The sequence below is a fragment of the Globicephala melas genome, chromosome 3, assembly GCF_963455315.2.
Source record: "Globicephala melas chromosome 3, mGloMel1.2, whole genome shotgun sequence".
Lineage (NCBI taxonomy): Eukaryota > Metazoa > Chordata > Mammalia > Artiodactyla > Delphinidae > Globicephala > Globicephala melas.
In genome coordinates, this window is record NC_083316.1 from 128,832,015 (window position 1) to 128,853,709 (window position 21,695).

A 21,695-nucleotide genomic window follows, 5' to 3' on the forward strand; every position below is an offset into this window, starting at 1 on the left:
TTTATAAAGAGAGAGGCTCAAGCTCGATGATCTCACTGAATTTGAAAAGACACTCAGTGATCTAGAAGAATGGGAGGTTTGAGTTGGAGAGAACGTCTTTGGCATTTACAGAGATGGACAAAGGGCAGATATCATGGCAGTGGGATGCTGAGCCAGAGCGAAGGTAAAACTTAATGGATGGGAGGAGATAAAGGAGCTGTGAGGCCAGGGTTTTCAGTGGTTAAGGACTGACCCATAGAATTATTCCTGTGGTTTCTGATGCATAGTCCTGACTGAGCTATCCTGGTCTGTAACTCTATTGCTCACTAAAGAGTGGACAGGGAACCAAGGAGAGAAGAGGGTGGGTTGGAAAGAAATATGAAGATATAAACCACAAAAACAAACTTCTTGGACTAGTTCCTGCCCCAAACAGCATATTAATGAATTCTTTGGATGATGCTATAGAAAGTGTGCTTATCGTACTTAAGAATGCCAAGCAGAAAAGGATAGAGAATTCACAGAATGATAGAAGCAACATCCTCATATCTTAATATGTCAGAATTGTGAGCTGAATATACCTAGATGAAATGAAACAAATAAATGTAAATTCGTACCCTGGAGTTCAAACACCAATGGCACAAATACAAGGTAGGAGACACAGAGCTGAGAAACAGCCCACATGAATACACTTAGGGGAATTTAACAGGCAATAAATGCCATATAAACCATATAATGAGGCTAACAAACAACAATGAATCCTTTTAAATGTGCATGAGAAGTAATGGAATAGTTGAACTGAAGGAAATGGTAGACATATCTGTATTGGCCAGGCCTCCTTAGGAATTTCAGGCTCATTTGTGCCAAGACAAAAAAAAAAAACAAAGCACATTCAGAGCAAGAGTACTGAATGAAGAAGGGGTCCAAAGACCTGTCCTTGAGAAATGACTGAGCAACTAAGGGTGCTGAAGTAAAACGACTCACTCAGGACATGTGTAACCTCTGAAGTGCTGGACCATGGAAGAGAAACAATATGGCTCCAGGGGTGGAATTGGGCCAAATGTGAATACGTTACAGGGGATCAGATTACAGGTCAAGAAGAAGCAGCTCTTTACAAAGACCAAAAGTGTCCAGAGATTGAAAGCCCCGTCATGTGGGCCACTGAATATCTATTAGAGCTGAGAGATGATGATGATGGCTATTATTATTATTCTTGCTCTTATAGGTGTGAAATAAGTCTATGAGAGCTGTGAGATGTGGATTAGACTTAGAGCAATGCCGTGCCGCTGATCAGCCACGTGTGGCTACTGAATACTTGAAATGCGGCTACAGTACAAACTGAAGTGCTATAATTACAAAGCAGGCACCAGGTTTTGAAGACTTAGCATGAAAAACAGAAATGTAAACTATCTAATCTCAATAATTTATGCTGATATACTTTATATATATATGTTGATACATATTTATAGTGATAATATTTTAGACATATTGGGCTAATAAAAATATATCATTAAAATAAACTTCACCTATTACTCTCAACTTTTTTCTTTTTTACATCTATACTGGAGTATAATTGCTTTAAAATGGTGTGTTAGTTTCTGCTTTATAACAAAGTGAATCAGCTATACATATACATATATCCCCATATCTCCTCCCTCTTGTGTCTCTCTCCCACCCTCCCTATCCCACCCCTCTAGGTGGTCACAGAGCACCTAGCTGATCTCCCTGTGCTATCCGGCTGCTTCCCACTAGCTATCTATTTTACATTTGGTCGTGTATATATGTCCATGCTACTCTCTCACTTCGTCCCAGCTTACCCTTCCCCCTCCCCGTGTCCTCAAGTCCATTCTCTACGTCTGCATCTTCATTGCTGTCCTGTTGCTAGGATCTTCAGAACCATTTTTTTTTCAGACTCCATATATATGTGTTAGCATATGGTATTAGTTTTTCTCTTTCTGACTTATTTCACTCTGTATGACAGACTCTAGGTCCATCCAACTTCACTCTGTATTACAGACTCTAGGTCCAGCCATCTCACTACAAATAACTCAGTTTCGTTTCTTTTTATGGCTGAGTAATATTCCATTGTATATATGTGCCACATAGTCCTTATCCATTCATCTGTCGATGGACACTTAGGTTTCTTCCATGTCCTCACTATTGTAAATAGTGCTGCAGTGAACATTGTGGCACATGACTCTTTTTGAATTATCGTTTTCTCAGGATATATGCCCAGTAGTGGAATTGCTGGGTCATATGCAAGTTCTATTTGTAGTTTATTAGGGAACCTCCATACTGTTCTCCATAGTGGCTGTACCAATTCACATGCCCACCAGCAGTGCAAGAGTGTTCCCTTTTCTCCACACCCTCTCCAGCAGTTATTCTTTCTAGATTTTTTGATGATGGCCATTCTGACTGGTGTGAGATGATATCTCATTGTAGTTTTGATGTGCATTTCTCTAATGATTAGTGATGTTGAGCATCCTTTCATGTATTTGTTGGTAATCTGTATATCTTCTTTGGAGAAATGTCTATTTAGGTTTTCTGCCCATTTTTGGATTGGGTTTGTTTGTTTTTTTGATATTTAGCTGCATGAGCTGCTTATAAATTGTGGAGATTAATCCTTTGTCAGTTGCTTCATTTGCAAATATTTTCTCCCATTCTGAGGGTTGTCTTTTTGTCTTGTTTATGGTTTCCTTTGCTGTGCAAAAGATTTTAAGGTTCATTTGGTCTCATTTGTTTAATTTTGGTTTTATTTCCATTTCTCTAGGAGGTGGATCAAAAAGGATCTTGCTGGGATTTATGTCATAGAGTGTTCTGCCTATGTTTTCTTCTAAGAGTTTTATAGTGTCTGGCCTTATATTTAGGTCTTTAATCCATTTTCACTTTATTTTTGTGTATGGTGTCTATGTCATTCTTTTACATGTAGCTGTCCAGTTTTCCCAGCACCACTCATTGAAGACGCTGTCTTTTCTCCACTGTATATCCTTGCCTCCTTTGTCAAAAATAAGGTGACCATATGTGCATGGGTTTACCTCTGGGCTTTCTATCCTGTTGCATTGATCTATATTTCTGGGGTTGTGCCAGTACCATACTGTCTTGATTACTGTACCTTTGTAGTACAGTGTGAAGTCTGGGAGTCTGATTCCTCCAGCTCCATTTTTCTTTCTCAAGATTGTTTTGGCTATTTGGGGTCTTTTGTATTTCCATACAAATTATGAAATTTTTTGTTCCAGTTCTGTGAAAAATGTCATTGGTATTTTGATAGGGATTGCGTTGAATCTGTAGATTGCCTCGGCTAGTATAGTCATTTTCACAATGTTGATTCTTCCAATCCAAGAATATGGTATATCTCTCCATCTGTTTCTATAATCTTTAATTGCTTTCAGCAGTGTCTTATACTTTTCTGCAAACAGGTCTTTTGTCACCTTAGGTAGGTTTATTGCTAGATATTTTATTCTTTTTGTTGCAATGGTAAATGGGAGTGTTTCATTAATTTCTGTTTCAGATTTTTCTTCATTAGTGTATAGGAATGCAAGAGATTTCTATGCATTAATTTTGTATCCTGCTACCTTACCAAATTCATTGATTAGCTCTACTAGTTTTTTGGTAGAATCTTTAGGATCTTCTATGTATAGTATCATGTCATCAGCAAACAGTGACAGCTTTACTTCTTCTTTTCCAATTTGGATTCTTTTATTTCTTTTTATTCTCTGATTGCTGTGGCTAAAACATCCAAAACTATGTTGAATAATAGTGGTGAGAGTGGACAACCTTGTCTCGTTCCTGATCGTAGAGGAAGTGGTTTCAGATTCTCACTATTGAGAATGATGTTGGCTGTGGGTTTGTCATATATGGTCTTTACTATGTTGAGGTAAGTTCCCTCTATGCCTACTTTCTGGAGGGTTTTTATCATAAACGGGTGTTGAATTTTGTTGAAAGATTTTTCTGCATCTATTGAGATGATCGTATGGTTTTCTCCTTCAATTTGTTAATATGGTTTATCACGTTGATTGATTTGCGTATATTGAAGAATCCTTGCATTCCTGGGATAAACCCCACTTGATCATAGCGTATGAACCTTTTAATGTGCTGTTGGATTCTGTTTGCTAGTATTTTGTTGGGGGGTTTTGCATCTATGTTCATCAGTGATATTGGCCTGTAGTTTTCTTTCTTTGTGACATCTTTGCCTGGTTTTGGTATCAGGGTGATGGTGACCTCGTAGAATGAGTTTGGGAGTGTTCCTCCCTCTGCTATATTTTGGAAGTGATTGAGAAGGATAGGTGTTAGCTCTTCTCTAAATGTTTGATAGAATTCGCCTGTGAAGCCATCTGGTCCTGGGCTTTTGTTTGTTGGAAGATTTTTAATCACAGGCGCAATTTCAGTGCTTCTGATTCATCTGTTTACATTTTCTATTTCTTCCTGGTTTAGTCTCAGAAGGTTGTGCTTTTCTAAGAATTTGTCCATTTCTTCCAGGTTGCCCATTTTATTGGCATATAGTTGCTTGTAGTAATCTTTCATGATCCTTTGTATTTCTGCAGTGTCAGTTGTTACTTCTCATTTTTTTTTTTTTTTTTCAGTACAAGGGCCTCTCACTGTTGTGGCCTCTCCTGTCACGGAGCACAGGCTCCACACACGCAGGCCCAGCGGCCATGGTTCACGGGCCCAGCCACTCCGCGGCACGTGGGATCCTCCTGGACCGGGGCACGAACCCGCGTCCCCTGCAACGACAGGCAGACTCTCAACCACTGCGCCACCAGGGAAGCTCTACTTCTCCTTTTTCATTTCTAATTCTATTGATTTGAGTCTGCTCCCTTTTTTTCCTCATGAGTCTGGCTAATGGTTTATCAACTTTGTTTATCTTCTCAAAGAACCAGCTTTTAGTTTCACTGATCTTTGCTATTGTTTCCTTCATTTGTTTCTGATCTTTATGATTTCTTTCCTTCTGCTAACTTTGGGGTTTTTTTTTCTTCTTTCTCTAATTGCTTTAGGTGTAAGGTTAGGTTTTTATTTGAGATGTTTCTTGTTTCTTGAGGTAGGATTGTATTGCTATAAACTTCCCTTTTAGAACTGCTTTTGCTGCATCCCATAGGTTTTGGGTCGTTGTGTTTTGTCATATTTTTCTAGGTATTTTTTGATTTCCTCTTTGATTTCTTCAGTGATCTCTAGGCTATTTAGTAGCATTTTGTTTAGCCTCCATGTGTTTGTGTTTTTACAGTTTTTTCCTGTAATTTATATCTAGTCTCATAGTGTTGTGATCGGAAAATATACTTGATACGATTTCAATTTTCTTAAATTTACCAAGGCTTGATTTGTGACCCAAGATATGATCTATCCTGGAGAATGTTCCATGAGCACTTGAGAAGAAAGTGTATTCTGTTGTTTTTGGATGGAATGTCCTATAAATATCAATTAAGTCCATCTTGTTTAATGTATCATTTGAATCTTGTGTTTCCTTATTTATTTTCATTTTGGATCATCTGTCCTTTGGTGAAAGTGGGGTGGTAAAGTTCCCCACTATGATTGTGTTACTGTCGATTTCCCCTTTTATGGCTGTTAGCATTTGCCTTATGTATTGAGGTGCTATTATTTTGGTGGCATAAATATTTACAATCGTTATATCTTCTTGGATTGATCCCTTGATCATTATGCAGTGTCCTTCTTTGTCTCTTGTAATAGTCTTTATTTTAAAGTCTATTTTATCTGATATGAGTATTGCTACTCCAGCTTTCTTTTGGTTTCCATTTGCATGGAATATCTTTTTCCATCCCCTCACTTTCAATCTGTAGGTGTCCCTAGGTCTGAAGTGGATCTCTTGTAGACAGCATATATATGGGTCTTGTTTTTGTACCCATTCAGCCAGTCTATGTCCTTTGGTTGGAGCATCTAATCCATTTACATTTAAGGTAGTTATCGATATGTATGTTCCTATTATCATTTTCTTAATTGTTTCGGGTTTGTTATTGTAGGTCTTTTCCTTCTCTTGTGTTTCCTGCCTAGAGACGTTCTCTTAGCATTTGTTGTAAAGGTGGTTTGGTGGTGCTGAATTCTCTTAGCTTTTGCTTGTCTGTAAAGGTTTTAATTTCTCCACTGAATCTGAATGAGATCCTTGCTGGGTAGAGTAATCTTGGTTGTAGGTTTTTCCCTTTCATCACTTTAAATATGTCCTGCCACTCCCTTCTGGCTTGCAGAGTTTCTGCTGAATGATCAGCTGTTAACCTTATGGGGATTCCTTTATATGTTATTTGTTGTTTTTCCCTTGCTGTTTTTAATATTTTTTCTTTGTATTTAATTTTTGACAGTTTGATTCATATGTGTCTTGGTGTGTTTTATCCTTGGATTTATCCTGTATGGGACTCTCTGTGCTTCCTGGACTTGACTATTTCCTTTCCCATATTAGGAAAGTTTTCAACTATAATCTCTTCAAATATTTTCTCAGTCTCTTTCTTTATCTCTTCTTCTTCTGGGACCCCTATAATTCGAACGTTGGTGCATTTAATGTTGTCCCAGAGGTCTCTGAGACTGCCCTCAGTTCTTTTCATTCTTTTTTCTTTATTCTGTTCTGAGGTAGTTATTTCCACTATTTTATCTTCCAAGTCACTTATCCATTCTTCTGCCTCAGTTCTTCTGCTATTGATTCCTTCTAGAGAACTTTTAATTTCATTTATTTGTTGTTCATCATTGTTTGTTTGCTCTAGTTCTTCTAGGTCCTTGTTAAAAGTTTCTTGTATTTTCTCCATTCTATTTTCAAGATTTTGGATCATCTTTACTATCATTACGCTGAATTCTTTTTCAGGTAGACTGCCTATTTCCTCTTCATTTGTTTGGTCTGGTGGGTTTTTACCTTACTCCTTCATCTGCTCTGTGTTTCTCTGTCTTCTCATGTTGCATAACTTACTGTGTTTGGGGTCTCCTTTTCGCAGCCTGCAGGTTCGTAGTTCCCATTGTTTTTGGTGTCTGCCCCCAGTGGGTAAGGTTGGTTCAGTGGGTTGTGTAGGCCTCCTGGTGGAGGGGACTGGCTCCTGTGTTCTGTGGTCCATGTTGATAGCCACAACTCGGGCCTGTGTCTGGAGCTCATTTAGGCGGTGCTCTGAATCCCCTCTCCTCGCACACCGGGAAACAATGGTCTCTTGCCTCTTAGTCGGCCAGACTTTTTCCCGGACTCCCTCCTGGTTAGCTGTGATGCCCAACCCCCTTCAACCTCCGAATCCCGAGCCTCAGCTCCCAGCCCCCACCTGTCCCAGCTGGTGAGCAGACAAGACTCTCAGCCTGGTGAGTGCCGTTCGGCACAGATTCTTTGTGCGGGAATCCCTCCACTTTGCCCTCCGCACCCCTGTTGCTGCGCTCTCCTCCATGGCTCCAAGGCTCCCCCCCTCCGCCACCTGCAGTCTCCACCTGCTTCCTAGTGTGTGGAAACCTTTCCTCCTTCACAGCTCCCTCCCACTGGTGCCGGTCCTGTCCCTCTTCTTTTGTCTCTGTTTTTTCTTTTTTCTTTGGCCCTACCCAGGTACGTGGGGAGCTGCTTGCCTTTTGGGAGGTCTGAGTTCTTCTGCCATCATTCAGTAGGTGTTCTGTAGGGGTCGTTCCCCATGTAGATATATTTCTGATGTATTTGTGGAGAGTAAGGTGATCTTTGCTTTTTACTCCTCTGCCATCTTGAACCTCTCCCCTTACTCTTTACTTTTAAAATTATGGCTACTGAAAGATTTTTAATTACCACATGGTTCACATTTGTGGATTGAACTTCTTCTATTAGACAACACTGTGTGAGAGAAACAATTAGTGGGGAGCGGGGATGAAGGCTGAGCTAGACTTTAAAGGACTCTAATCGTCCATAATCTAGGAAAAGCACCTCTGTAGGTTTAGAACTCAAGGCTATGGTTTTAACCAAGATCTGCTTCTAATGAGCTATGTCACCCTGGGAAAGCGACTTAACTATTCTAAACCTTAAATTCCTATCTGAAAACAATAAAGTTGGAAAATCTCTGAGGTATTTCCTATTGCTGACATTCCATGAGAAAGACCGCTGCCCAGACTAGGTCTAGGCATTCCTTGTAATAAGAAGTGTTCCCTCCACTGATTTGCGCAAGTACCCACTCAACCAATGTCTTCATTGTTTTCTCCATTTTCAAAGCCCATGAAGAGAATATAGTGTTCAAAGTCAGACAAAATTGAATTAGATTTGTGACCTCACCACATCATTAACAGCTTCACAATGACCATTATCAGCTTCATCCCCCCAACAATATCCTACCTAGTACTTGTACATTTACATTTTGCTAGACCTTCTGATGTATTACTTCATTTAATGATCACAGACATCTTTCAAGGTGGATGCTATTATTATCTTTACATAATTGAGGAAGTAACTAGGTTTTAAACCTGTTTGTGTAAACTTGGGTATGTCACCTTGCCTCTATAAACTGCAGCAAGATGGCATAATATTGTCAGTCACTACCGTATACCCAATCATGGTATAAACTGTAGTGAGGATTCAGTGAAATAATGAATGTGGAGTTCCATTACAGTAGCAGATTTACAATAGATAGATGTGACAGAATCCTTCTCCTGCTAAGCTCTTTCATTATGAACCCTGAATATCCTCTAAATCCAGCTCCAGTAACACCCTTTCCACAGGGCCTTACCTTTTCCCCACAGCTGGAAGTAAGGTCAACTGCTTCTGAAGTAGCATAGCCCTATATCTGATCATTTCTTACCAATCTCATCATTTCCAACCTTACTCCAAGTCACATTTTATCTCCTATATTAAACTATAAAGCTCTTGAGTAACAGCTCTATATGAGATTCATACGACATCCAGTCTAGTCTGTGGCACAGGGTAGATTATTAATACACATCAATTGAGTTAAAGCTACTATTTATTGAAAATTTACTAGTGCCAACCACCGAACAAAATTTAAGTTCCTTTTTTACATATCTAATTTATCCCTCACAACCTGAAGTGTAGATATTAATGTTACCCATTTACAGATGAGGACTCTGAGTCTTCAAGGAGCTGCTCAGCATCATACAGGTCTTAAGCGGTGGAGCCAGGTTTTGAATTCTCACTGGCTGCCTCCAAAGCCAATGGTAATGATTTTAACCATTACAAAGAAAGCCCAAATGGGCAGATGGATGGATGAATGGATGAAACGAATGGTGAAGAGAAGCACAACGTTATATCCTCTGACTCCAGGCTCAAGATTTCCCTTTAATCCCAGCTTTCCCTTCTGGATATTAAACCTCCTAGCTCCAACCCCATCATCCCAGCATATGACTGGGAGTTCTGCAGAGAAGGAAGAGAATCACATTTCACCATTTTAAAGATTCATAATGAGCTAAAAGGCCAAGTCAAAATCAATTTTTTATTCACCAAAGTCTTATGTCCCTGCCTGTTTTGTTCTCCTGAATAAAACATACCTTTTCAAGTGTATGAGCTGCCAGCAGCAGGGAAGAGAAAAGGGAGCGAGTAATACATTTTTACATAATTAGGAAGAAGAAAAAATATTCAAGCAGGTTTCCTTTTTAACGTTTATATTTATCTGAGTCTTCAGCTCAGGAAAATGTTTACCTAGTGTAGAGAGCATGTGTATTTTTCACCTGACAGCAAGATTTTTATGCTCAGGATTTTTTTTTTTTTTCATTTGGAGCTGTAACCCAGAATTTAGCAGCTGCCCTACAACACCCTGAGTCCACCAATAGAAGGAACTCTCAGTTCCCTGTAATACCTGGGGTTCTTTAGCCAGAGAACAGTTAGCCCGAAGACAGAGCCACTCAGCTTAGCTGCATCTCTGGCACAGGTTGAGACCATGCCTTGTAGCTTTGAAAGTGACAGTGATAGTAATTTATTACCTGCACTGATTCACAGAACGTGGCTCCTTGTAAAAACAAGCAGACATTTTTCAATTGTGCAGTGCAATGGATAAATCGTTTTGCATAGAAATTGTGCTTTTAAAACGAATTGAGGTGGGCTTTGAGGATATATGCATTATGCATGTACAAATAATACATCCTTGGGAAGAAAAGTCCCAAATGGGTTCTATTTAACTTTAAAACTATGTTTTATTAACGCATTTTAAGGGAAGAGCTTAAATCAATGACCCTATTCCCACTAAACCCAGAGCATTCAAGCAAAACAGAATCCAGGCTGCTTACTTTATTTCCCTTCCCCTCCCTGAAAGCAATGGCATTTTATTTTCCATCAGACACCTTTTTTTTTTTCATTCATAATGTCATGTTTTAATCCAATCAATGCACATTAGCTACAACTAATGTAAATGTCATTGCTATTCTTTCCTCAAACCATTTTTTTTCTTTAAATTTGCTAAAACTCAGTATAGCACAATCTTTCCACCTCAGATTCATAAGTATTGGACAGCTTTTCTATATTTCTCTTTCCTTCTTAGTGGAGTATTATTGAACAAAGCTATAGGACATTTTAGGGCAATGTCTAAAACAAATTCTCCTTGAAGCCTAGGGAGTGTTAGGAAGGGCCAAACTTTTTCACCCAAAGCTCTGCTACTTGCCTTCAGTATGGCTACTCTAGCCAAGGAGAATTGGTCCTACTTGGCCCCCACTCTCTACATCCTCTGTCTTTGTTTCTTCCACTCTGGATGCCTCTTTCCCTGTGTCCAAATTCCACCTATTTAAGGATTCTATAAAGGGCCCCTCTTTCAGGAAGACTTCCCTGATTCTACACTTATCCTGTCCCAGGCAGATGGGATTCTTTTATTCTCTAAATGCTCGAGACACATTTCCCTTCAGGATCTGAGAATAGTTCACCTTAAATCCTATTGATGTATTAGTGTTATCTCCCCATGTAGATTGTAAGTTCCTAGAAGGTAGGAATCAATAAATGACATCTTTTTATCTCTCATATTAGTTAGCACAATGCCTGCACATTGTGGATGTTAATAAACGTCTAGAGAATGAAGAGAAGGAAAGAAAGAATAAAATAGAGAAGCAGTGAGGAACAGTGTGAGGAAAAGGATGAGAGAGAGGGAGGGAGGGAAGAAGAGGACTGAAGAAGGGAATCGGTAACAGAGGACACAGTGGCAAATGACCACAAAGCTTCTGCGGTTACAGATCACATAGTACACAGTACTGAGACATCTAAGTCAATTCTACTGTTGCAGGGGAGTAGCTAGAGCCCTAGGTGAATCTGTTTACCTCCTGGGTATTCCCAGGGCATGTTTTCTGCCCCCCGAATATGCCCAGGGCAATGGTTCTTAAAATCCAGTGTGCAAAAAAATCACTTGGGGAGCTTAATAAAATATTAATTCTCTGCAACTGGATTCCTGACATTGCATAACTTCCAACAGAATCTGATCTAGCAGGATTGGTAAGGGCACCAGGGCCCTACATTCCTAACAGGATCCCAGGTGACTCTGTGGTAGGTGTTGGAGATCCTGTTTTGTGGAACACTGGCCTAGGGCTATTGCCTGGTTTTGTTCTCCTGAAGCTGCCCCCCTTTATTGGTTGTTCCTGTTCACTACTTCAGCCAGGTAATACATTACCTACATCCATCCACAGGAGAGCCTCCAAGGGCCTAACCAAAAGTTGCCCTCCCTATCTCCTCCCACAGATAAGGTCCCCCAGCCAAACAATCGTCCTTGCCAAGGGGAAGAGGCATCATTCCTGATTATCTCTGAGTAGCAACTTTCAGTTGCTTGCTAGCCCACAGAATCATTCAAACAAGCTAACCATATCCTCTCACAGACATCAAGGGGCAGGTCACCCTCAATACTGCAAAACCTGCCTCTCACAGTGCCTGTTGGCTCACTCCGCTCCTGTACGGCTTTGCATGGCATGCAGCAGCCTTCACCAGACTGTGAATACAAGTAACTAATAAACAGCTCTCAATCGCATGTGTCCAAAGTCAGCTGGCCTGTGTTCAGTCATCCCCACAACCCTAGGATGGGAATTCTTCTCTCACCAATGGGAGAAAGAGGAGGTGAATAAAACAAGCATGATAGCTGATCTTCGAATTTACAATCTAAGGGAGATGTCTGGTCAAGAGACATTTAAAGCTCATTGGGATGAGTGGTCAGTGGAGATGTATAAAATGCTACACGAGTAGAGAGAGGGAAGCAAGAAAGTCTGGGTGGAACGGAGCAGGACCGGAGATTTCACAGGTAACATAGAATCTGGCTCAACTCAGGAGCCGCAAACGAAACCTCTCAAACAGATGATCATCATGTAGCTTCAGGCTAAGATCTCCCACCCCCAGTTCTTGCCCAGGATCCCATTGGTGAGAGGGAGTCTACCAGCCCTGTATTTAAATATAATGTCCTCTGTGCTTGAGGTAGGGCTCTGTGGAACAGAAGTGTCTATGCCTGGTATTGTTCTAGTTCTGTCTTTATTTTTTTTAAGGGTTCCTTTTAAGCTACTCTAGTTGTACACTGTGTGGTGAGTATTTCTTTGCTGTAATAGGGTAGCTGCCGACACCTGTTCTTATGTCCTGCTTGTCCCTGCTCTACAGACTACATGTTCAGCCGCTGTCTAGAGCAGTTGATCCCCTAAACTACCCATCCAGAGCCAGAACTTTGCCAAAGTGGAAATAAGCAGTTTGCTACATCTCCGTTTTGGGAAATTTATTTACCACATTGAAAAAATATATAACATTAAAATTACTGCATATTTAAAATAAAGACAACAACATTAACTACCTGAATGTTTGCTGTGCTCCTGGCACTGGTGAGGATGTTACATACACTACTTTGTTTAACCCTTCCACGACTCTTCAAGGGGAAAAGTGTTCCCAGTTGAGAAAACTGAGACTCACAGATGTTACGCAACTCACACAAGGTCACTTAGCGGACACATATATAAGTCAAGCACTTGACTTCAAGTTTAGTTATCTCTAAATTCATGCTCAGAACCTCTATATTATTCTGATCTTGTGTGTATTGTCCCCAGTTGAAGCAACTGGGCTAAATAAGTTGACAACTTGTTATTTGAAAAGTTTAAGCCAATGCTGCATGTTGAAATCCCCATACCTTAATAGAAATAAACCAGTTCTTTAAAAATGACTGGTTAGTAACAATTACTACCACATCTTTGCTTGTATAAATGCAAGCTTCTTTTGTTTTCATTCAAGTCAAATTAAATATTCAGACCCTGCTTAGGATGAGTAGCAATCAGAGAAGCCTTCTAACTAGATGAAAAACAAGGGCCCATGGCTAGATTCTGTTGAGATCTTCTAAACATTCAAAACTAGATTTTCATCCTCTGAAGCTCTGTGGGGCAGCTCCGTAAGAATTTGGATTGGTATTTCTTCTGGGGGCACCACAGAGAAGAGGCAGACTAAAGAATATTGTAAGAAGAAAAAGAAAATGGCTTATATGTTCTTAGTTGAGATTCTGAGTGGATTTGTTTATAACCTCTTCCAAAGACCCAACTATAATAAATCCCACAACTCAGATATGTTCATTTGCGAGAGCCAACAAGAAGACCACGGGAAAAGCTGCTGATTTTGGAGAAAGCTATGTGGTACGTGAAATGGGGTATCTTATATGGCCTGAAACACTGTTCCCTCCTATACTCTTCTAGGTCCTGATTTAAGATCGATTTCCTTTGTGATAACAGAGAGGAGACTTCAGCCAGACTCGATCGAAGTAATACGGAGATATTTCTACTCCTGAGAAGTGGGATTGAATTTCCTGCCTTACTCGTCCTTCTGAGCAGTTTGGTCAGGTGAAGAAGTTTATTTTAGGAAATCATATGTTTTCTGGAAGTAGTTTATCAGCTTAAGAAAAATACCAGCTGTTGATATGGCTTTGGCCTGAGAGAGACTCTTTCTTGCATCTCTCGGCACTATTTTTTCCAGAGAAGCTACAGTAACTGGGAGAACAAGTATGAATTTCTAATAGATTGGATATTGAATCTAATGTCAGGTTTAATAAAGCAGCTGGATTTTAGCCGGAAGGTTGCTTTACTGAGAAATCTTAGTCTAGAAGAAATCATTATCTCTTTAATCAATTAGTCATTGAATCATAAGTGCTGGAATTTATAGAGAAGTTAAAGAGCATCTAGACCAGAAGATTATAACCTGGGATCCATAGAGCTCTACCTAGAGGCCACGGATAGGCTTCAGTGGCCTCATTAATAACCAGAAATTATGCACAGATTCATTCATGTTCAGGTACTTTAGTTTTTCTCCAGGGAAACAGTATAAAACTTGTACTGGTGTTTTTAAAAGGTTCAAAATATTTAAGGACCAGTGATTTAGATCAGCATTTAATTAAATGGGAGCAAACTGATGCCCAGGGGTGTCAAGTGACTTGCAGAAGGTCACATGGCTAGAGAGAAACAGAACTGCTAGACATCGGGTCTTGTAATTTCTAATCCAGTGCCAGCATGCTGCTCTGAGCTACCAACAATGATAGGATTTCTCCTCTGGCCTACGTATGAATTGGAGCCTATAACTGCGGTGTGAGAAAATAAAAAACATAAAATATATTGCTCAAGACTAGGAGGTTTATATAGTGAGTGTGTTTATATCAAAATAACCAGAACTATGAAACAGAATACCCAGTTGTAAGATTTGGAATAGAGGGATATCTCAGTTTAAGTTCCTCCAAAAAGAGACCTGCGAGAAGCATTTGGACATGAAGAGCTTAATGTGTTGGTGATTCCAGGAAGTGGGGAGTGAGGAAGTAAGAGAGAGAAGTGATGTAAGTCAGTAATCCATGTGTTAACTAGAGGGATATCACTGTGGGTCCTCGGGGACCTCATGGCTTAGAGTTATCCTATCAGAGGGGCAGGGAAGCTGGGACACTTATAACTCCTGTCCTTCATTAGATGAGGGGTTTTCTGGGACAGAAAACAACCTCAGAAAGAGAAGATACAAAAATCATATGTGGAAACTGTCTACCAGTAACCCCTGGAGTAGGCCGAGAAGATATGGGCAGGGTCTCACAGCATCTCATAAAAGGTGTTTTAGGAGTTAAATGAAGAAAGATATAGCTGTGGACTATTGTTAGATTTTTAAATGTTAGGAATAAAAGAAATCCCATAAGTCATCTACTACTATAACCCCTTCTTTTAGAGCCCATGCACAGTTAAGATCTTCTCCTTGATATCACTTAAAATAGTGATCTCTGCTATTCCTTTCAACATTAGGGAACACAGTACGTTCAGAGGTAGTGGGTGTTTTGTTTTGTTTTGCTTCGGGGTCATCCCTATCCGATACTGACTTCACTTGTATGGAGTCAGAATCTACTGAAATCTTCCACTGGTGGCCAGTTCCCCTTCTGAATCCATGTGAAATACATTCAAGGTCTCTGCCAAGTGATGGCCTGTGGGATCCAGCCTCCAAGATGACCCCCAACGATCCCTGCCTCATAATAAAAAACGGGTATTTATGCCCTTGTGTAGTCTCCCCCCACAGTGAATAGGGCTGACTTATGGATCCAACAGAATATTACAGAAACTGCAGAATGTCACTTCCAAGACTAGGTCATAAAAGTCATTGCCATTTCCGTCTTTTTCTCTTGGATTAATCAATCTGGGGAAAACCAGCTGCCGTGTCGTAAGGACACTCAAGAAGCCCTATGGAGAGGTCAACATGGCAAAGAACTGAATCCTCCGGCCAAAAGCCTTGTGGGTGAGCTGTTTTGGAAGTGGATCTTCCATTGTCAGCCAAGTCTTCAGATGACTGCAGTCACAGCCAACATTTTACTGCAACTTCATAAGAGACTTTGAGGAATCCGCTCCCAGATTCCTGACCCTCAGAAACTGCATGAGATAACACACAGTGACTGTTTCATGCCCCCGAGTTTGGGGATAATTTGTTACACAGTACAGATATCTAGTACTTAGCCTTTTTTTTTTTTTTTTTTTTTTACTTAGCCTTTTTTTTTTTTTTTTTAACATCTTTATTGGAGTATAATTGCTTTACAATGGTGTGTTAGTTTCTGCTTTATAACAAAGTGAATCAGTTATACATATACATATGTTCCCATATCTCTTCCCTCTTGTGTCTCCCTCCCTCCAACCCTCCCTATCCCACCCCTCTAGTTAGTCAAACCAACGAGCTGATCTCCCTGTGCTATGCGGCTGCTTCCCACTAGCTATCTATTTTACGTTTGGTAGTGTATATATGTCCATGCCACTCTCTCATTTCGTCCCAGCTTACCCTTCCCCCTCCCCATATCCTCAAGTCCATTCTTTAGTAGGTCTGTGTCTTTATTACTGTCTTGCTCCTAGGTTCTTCATGACCTTTTTTTTTTTTTTTCCCCCCTTAGAGTCCACATATATGTGTTAGCATACAGTATTTCTTTTTCTCTTTCTGATTTACTTCACTCTGTATGACACACTCTAGGTCCATCGACCTCACTACAAATAACTCAATTTTGTTTCTTTTATGGCTGAGTAATATTCCATTGTATATATGTGCCACATCTTCTTTACCCATTCATCTGATGATGGACACTTAGGTTTTTTCCATCTCCGGCCTATTGTAAATAGAGCTGCAATGAACATTTTGGTACATGACTCTTTCTGAATTATGGTTTTCTTAGGGTATATGCCCAGTAGTGGGATTGTTGGGTCCTATGGTAGTTCTATATTTAGTTTTTTAAGAAACCTCCATACTGTTCTCCATAGCGGCTGTATCAATTTACATTCCCACCAACAGTGCAAGAGGGTTCCCTTTTCTCCACACCCTCTCCAGCATTTTTTGTTTCTAGATATTTTGATGATGCCCATTCTGACCAGTGTGAGATGATATCTAATTGTAGTGGTGATTTGCATTTCTCTAATGATTAATGATGTTGCAGATTCTTTCATATATTTGTTGCCAATCTGTATATCTTCTTCGGAGAAATGTCTATTTAGGTCTATTTAGGTCTATTTATTGGATTGGGTTGTTTGTTTTTCTGACATTGAACTGCATGAGCTGCTTGTGAATTTTGTATCCATTCAGCCAATCTGTGTCTTTTGGTGGGAGCATTTAGTCCATTTACATTTAAGGTAATTATCGATATGTGTGTTCCCATTCCCATTTTCTTAATTGTTTTGGGTTTGTTATTGTAGGTCTTTTCCTTCTTTTGTGTTTCTTGCCTAGAGAAGTTCCTTTAGCAGTTGTTGTAGAGCTGGTTTGGTGGTGCTGAACTCTCTCAGCTTTTGCTTGTCTCTAAAGGTTTTAATTTCTCCATCAAATCTGAATGAGATCCTTGCTGGGTAGAGTAATCTTGGTTGCAGGTTTTTCTCCTTCAACACTTTCAATATGTCCTGCCACTCCCTTCTGGCTTGCAGAGTTTCTGCTGAAAGATCAGCTGTTAACCTTATGGGGATTCCCTTGTGTGTTATTTTTTGTTTTTCCCTTGCTGCTTTTAATATGTTTTCTTTGTATTTAATTTTTGACAGTTTGATTAATATGTGTCTTGGCGTATTTCTCCTTGGATTTATCCTGTATGGGACTCTCTGTGCTTCCTGGACTTGATTAACTATTTCCTTTCCCATATTAGGGAAGTTTTCAACTATAATCTCTTCAAATATTTTCTCAGTCCCTTTCTTTTTCTCTTCTTCTTCTGGAACCCCTATAATTCGAATGTTGGTACGTTTAATGTTGTCCCAGAGGTCTCTGAGACTGTCCTCAGTTCTTTTCATTCTTTTTTCTTTATTCTGCTCTGCAGTAGCTATTTCCACTATTTTATCTTCCAGGTCACTTATCCGTTCTTCTGCCTCAGTTATTCTGCTATTGATCCCATCTAGAGTACTTTTAATTTCATTTATTGTGTTGTTCATCGTTGCTTGTTTCATCTTTAGTTCTTCTAGGTCCTTGTTAACTGATTCTTGCATTTTGTCCATTCTATTGTCCATTCTATCTCCAAGATTTCGGATCAACCTTACTATCATTATTCTGAATTCTTTTTCAGGTAGACTGCCTATTTCCTCTTCATTTGTTAGGTCTGATGGGTTTTTATCTTGCTCCTTCATCTGCGGTGTGTTTTTCTGTCTTTTCATTTTGCTTATCTTACTGTGTTTGGGGTCTCCTTTTTTGCAGGCTGAAGGTTCGTAGTTCCTGTTGTTTTTTGTGTCTGTCCCCAGTGGCTAAGGTTGGTTCAGTGGGTTGTGTAGGCTTCCTGGTGGAGGGTACTAGTGCCTGTGTTCTGGTGGATGAGGCTAGATCTTGTCTTTCTGGTGGGCAGGTCCACGTCTGGTGGTGTGTTTTGGGGTGTCTGTAGACTTATTATGATTTTGGGCCGCCTCTCTGCTAATGGGTGGGGTTGTGTTCCTGTCTTGCTAGTTGTTTGGCATAGGATGTCCAGCACTGTAGCTTGCTGGTCGTTGAGTGAAGCTGGGTGCTGGCGTTGAGATGGAGATCTCTCGGAAATTTTTGCTGTTTGATATTATGTGCAGCTGGGAGGTCTCTTGTGGATCAGTGTCCTGAAGTTGGCTCTCCCACCTCAGAGGCACAGCACTGACTCCTGGCTGCAGCCCCAAGAGCCTTTCATCCACAGGGCTCCTTAATTTGGGATGATTGGTTGTCTATTCAGGTATTCCACAGATGCAGGGTATATCAAGTTGATTGTGGAGCTTTAATCCGCTGCTTCTGAGGCTGCTGGGAGAGATTTCCCTTTCTCTTCTTTGTTCTCACAGCTCCCAGGGGCTCAGCTTTGGATTTAGCCCCGCCTGTGCGTGTAGGTCGCCGGAGGGCGTCTGTTCTTTGCTCAGACAGGACGGGGTTAAAGGAGCCGCTGATTCGGAGGCTCTGGCTCACTCAGGCCGGGGGGGTAGGGAGGGGCACGGAGTGTGGGGTGGGCCTGCGGCTGCAGAGGCCGGCGAGACGTTGCAGCCTGAGGCGCGCCTGTGCGTTCTCCCGGGGGAGTTGTCCCTGGATCCCGGGACCCCAGCAGTGGCGGGCTGCACAGGCTCCCCGGAAGGGCGCGTGGCCAGTGACCTGTGTTCGCACACAGGCCTCCCGGTGGCGGCAGCAGCGGCCCTAGCCGCTCTGGGCGGCCCTAGCCACGTCCGTCTCTGGGCTCCGCACCCCTAGCCGCGGCTCGCGCCCGTCCCTGGAGCTCTCTCAAGCAGCGTTCTTAATCCCCTCTCCTCGTGCACCAGGAAACAAAGAGGGACGTAAAAGTCTCTTGCCTCTTCGGCAGTTCCAGACTTCTCCCCGGACTCTCTCCCGGCCAGCCGCGGTGCACCAACGCCCCGCAGGCTGTGTTCACGCCGCCAACCTCAGTCCTCTCCCGGCGCTCCGACAAAAGCCGGAGCCTCAGCTCCCAGTCCCGCCCGCCCCGGCGGCGGGCGAGCAGACAAGCCTCTCGGCTGGCAAGTTCCGGTCGGCCCGATCCTCTGCGCTGGAATCTGTCCGCTTTGCCCTCCGCACCCCTGTTGCTGTGCTCTCCTCCGCGGCTCCCAAGCTCCCCACCTCCGCCTCCCGAAGCCTCCGCCCGCGAAGGGGCTTCCTAGTGTGTGGACACTTTTCCTCCTTCACAGCTCTCTCCCGCTGGTGCAGGACCCGTCCCTATCCTTTTGTCTCTGTTTAGTTTTTTCTTTTGCCCTACCCAGGTACGTGGGGGGTTTCTTGCCTTTTGGGAGGTCTGAGGTCTTCTGCCAGCGTTCAGTAGATGCTCTGTAGGAGTTGTTCCACGCGTAGATGTATTTCTGGTGTATCTGTGGGGAGGAACGTGATCTCCGCGTCTTACTCTTCCGCCATCTTCCCGGACTACTTAGCCTTTTTGATATTTAAAGATAGCTACTCCAAATCTTCTGCTCTGATTAAACATCTTGCAATCTTCCTCTGTGTGGCCAAGTTTTCTGCTTTTTTGTTCCATTACGGCACTATTCCTGTATGTCAATATCCTTTTCAGTGTCAGTCTGTATGAGTTAAATCTCTTTGTTGAACGTGACAGAAGCCCAAATTCAACCAGTTTATGCATAAGGTGAGGGATGTGTCGTCTCATATAATCAAATCTCAAGAAGGGAAAATGAAGAGACAGCTGGAACCAGGCCCTTAAATGACACATGAGCCCTTTCTCTTTTCTGCTTTTTATCCTAGGTTTTGGCTTCCTTCTCAAATCTGACGTCCCCAGAAATTTATAATCATTTATATGTAGCTTTTATACTCAGAGTTATGTAGCAAGAGACCAAAGAAAGTTCTTCCCTGTCAGACAATTTCAGTTAAAAAAAAAATCTCAGGGGAGAATTGCAGTGGGTCTTACTTAGATCGTGTTCCTATCCCTAGAACACTGCGACTGAGAACACTTTGCTATGCCCAGGTGAGTCCTGTGTGCACCCCTGTGGCTGGGAGCATCTTGGGAGTAGGCTTATCAGAGGGAGGGAGGAGCAGGTACCTCTAAAGGGAAGGTGACTTATGGGCAGAGGAAAGAATAAATAACATCAGCTTCTTAGCTGGATGTGATGTCCCCATTCTGTTTAGACTAGTACAGAATGAACAGAGATTATTTTCTGGTAGTGGGATAAGTACATCTTATGTATAAATACAATAAGTTGAACAGGGATAAGATCTCTGGAACAAAAGGGAATAGTCAACAGCATAGTGGGTGACAGTAAGAAAATCCATCTTTGTTTAGATTAGAGGACTCACTGATACAAGAGATGGTAAGGGGTGGAGAACACCATACAAAAGAAGAGATTTGGTTAGACAGATGAGTACTGCACTTCCAGGTCAGGGATGTGGGAGTGATACTCAAGGCTTCTGAACCACGATATCGTGACACATCGGGGTCACAGTCCTCTGTAAGGTAGTTTCCGAGACCTATCTATTATAGTTCATTGCTGTCAGTAGATAAACTACCAGAGTTTATAAATCACTTCCCTTTTTATTCACCAAGCTGGATTTACAGTCATCCTTATGCTAAGAGCTCTCATTAGCGCATATCTAAGAGGCAGTATGCCTACTGGTTAGAAAAATGGTCACTGGAGCAGACAGTCTGCTTTTGAATCTTAGATCTTCTACTTATTAGATGTAAATCTTGGGCAAGTTCTTTAACCTCTCTGTGCCTCAGTTGTGCCTCACCGTAGAAGTTGGAATAATAATAATACTATCTCATAGGGACGCTGTGAATTAAATGCATTCATATATGCAAAGTTCTTAACAACAGCATCTGACACACAGTATGTGCTACACAGATATTAGTAATTTCTGTTACTATTATCATCATTATTCTTGTATTAGGGGCAGAGGAAATTTCTATCCCCGTGGAAACTTGTACACACCCAGATGGAAGTATATCACGCACTTGAATATCATAGGCTCCATATATTGAGGGAGAAGAAAGCTTGAAAGTTGCTACTCTAAGGAATCAGCTGACTAGGGCATAGTCTTTGGTAAGACAGTGGCAAGGCAAGTGAGTTGAAACAATTTCTGGGACATTTTGTCTGGAAATAGAGACCCCTTACAAGATTGCAGCATCCGTCTTGTCGTGTGTTAAAGTTTGTACTGATTGCATGTGGATCTGTCTTCAAATAATACAAGAGCAAATATATCCCAATGCACTTCCATAAGAAATGAGCATTCATCTGTGGGTTGTTAGTTTCCCAATTGCAGTAGCAAAGATTTAAGCCATATTTAGGAGCCATCATAAAAGCTAATCTTTCCTAATGCCCATTTTTATCCCAGTACAGTGCATAATTAAATGCTAGCACTGAGAAGCACTGTATTTAGAAAAGAACAAGGCAAGATCATCGACCACAGCTATTTATATACTCTTCCAGTTCAAATATTTCAGACTGTGCATGCT

General features: G+C 41.3%; 1 long non-coding RNA gene across 1 annotated transcript in view; it reads right to left on the reverse strand.

Annotated features, from left to right (window-relative positions):
- LOC132597114 (uncharacterized) overlaps positions 1-21,695 on the reverse strand; it is a 176,709-nt gene that overhangs the window by 83,776 nt on the left and 71,238 nt on the right. The window lies entirely within an intron of this gene.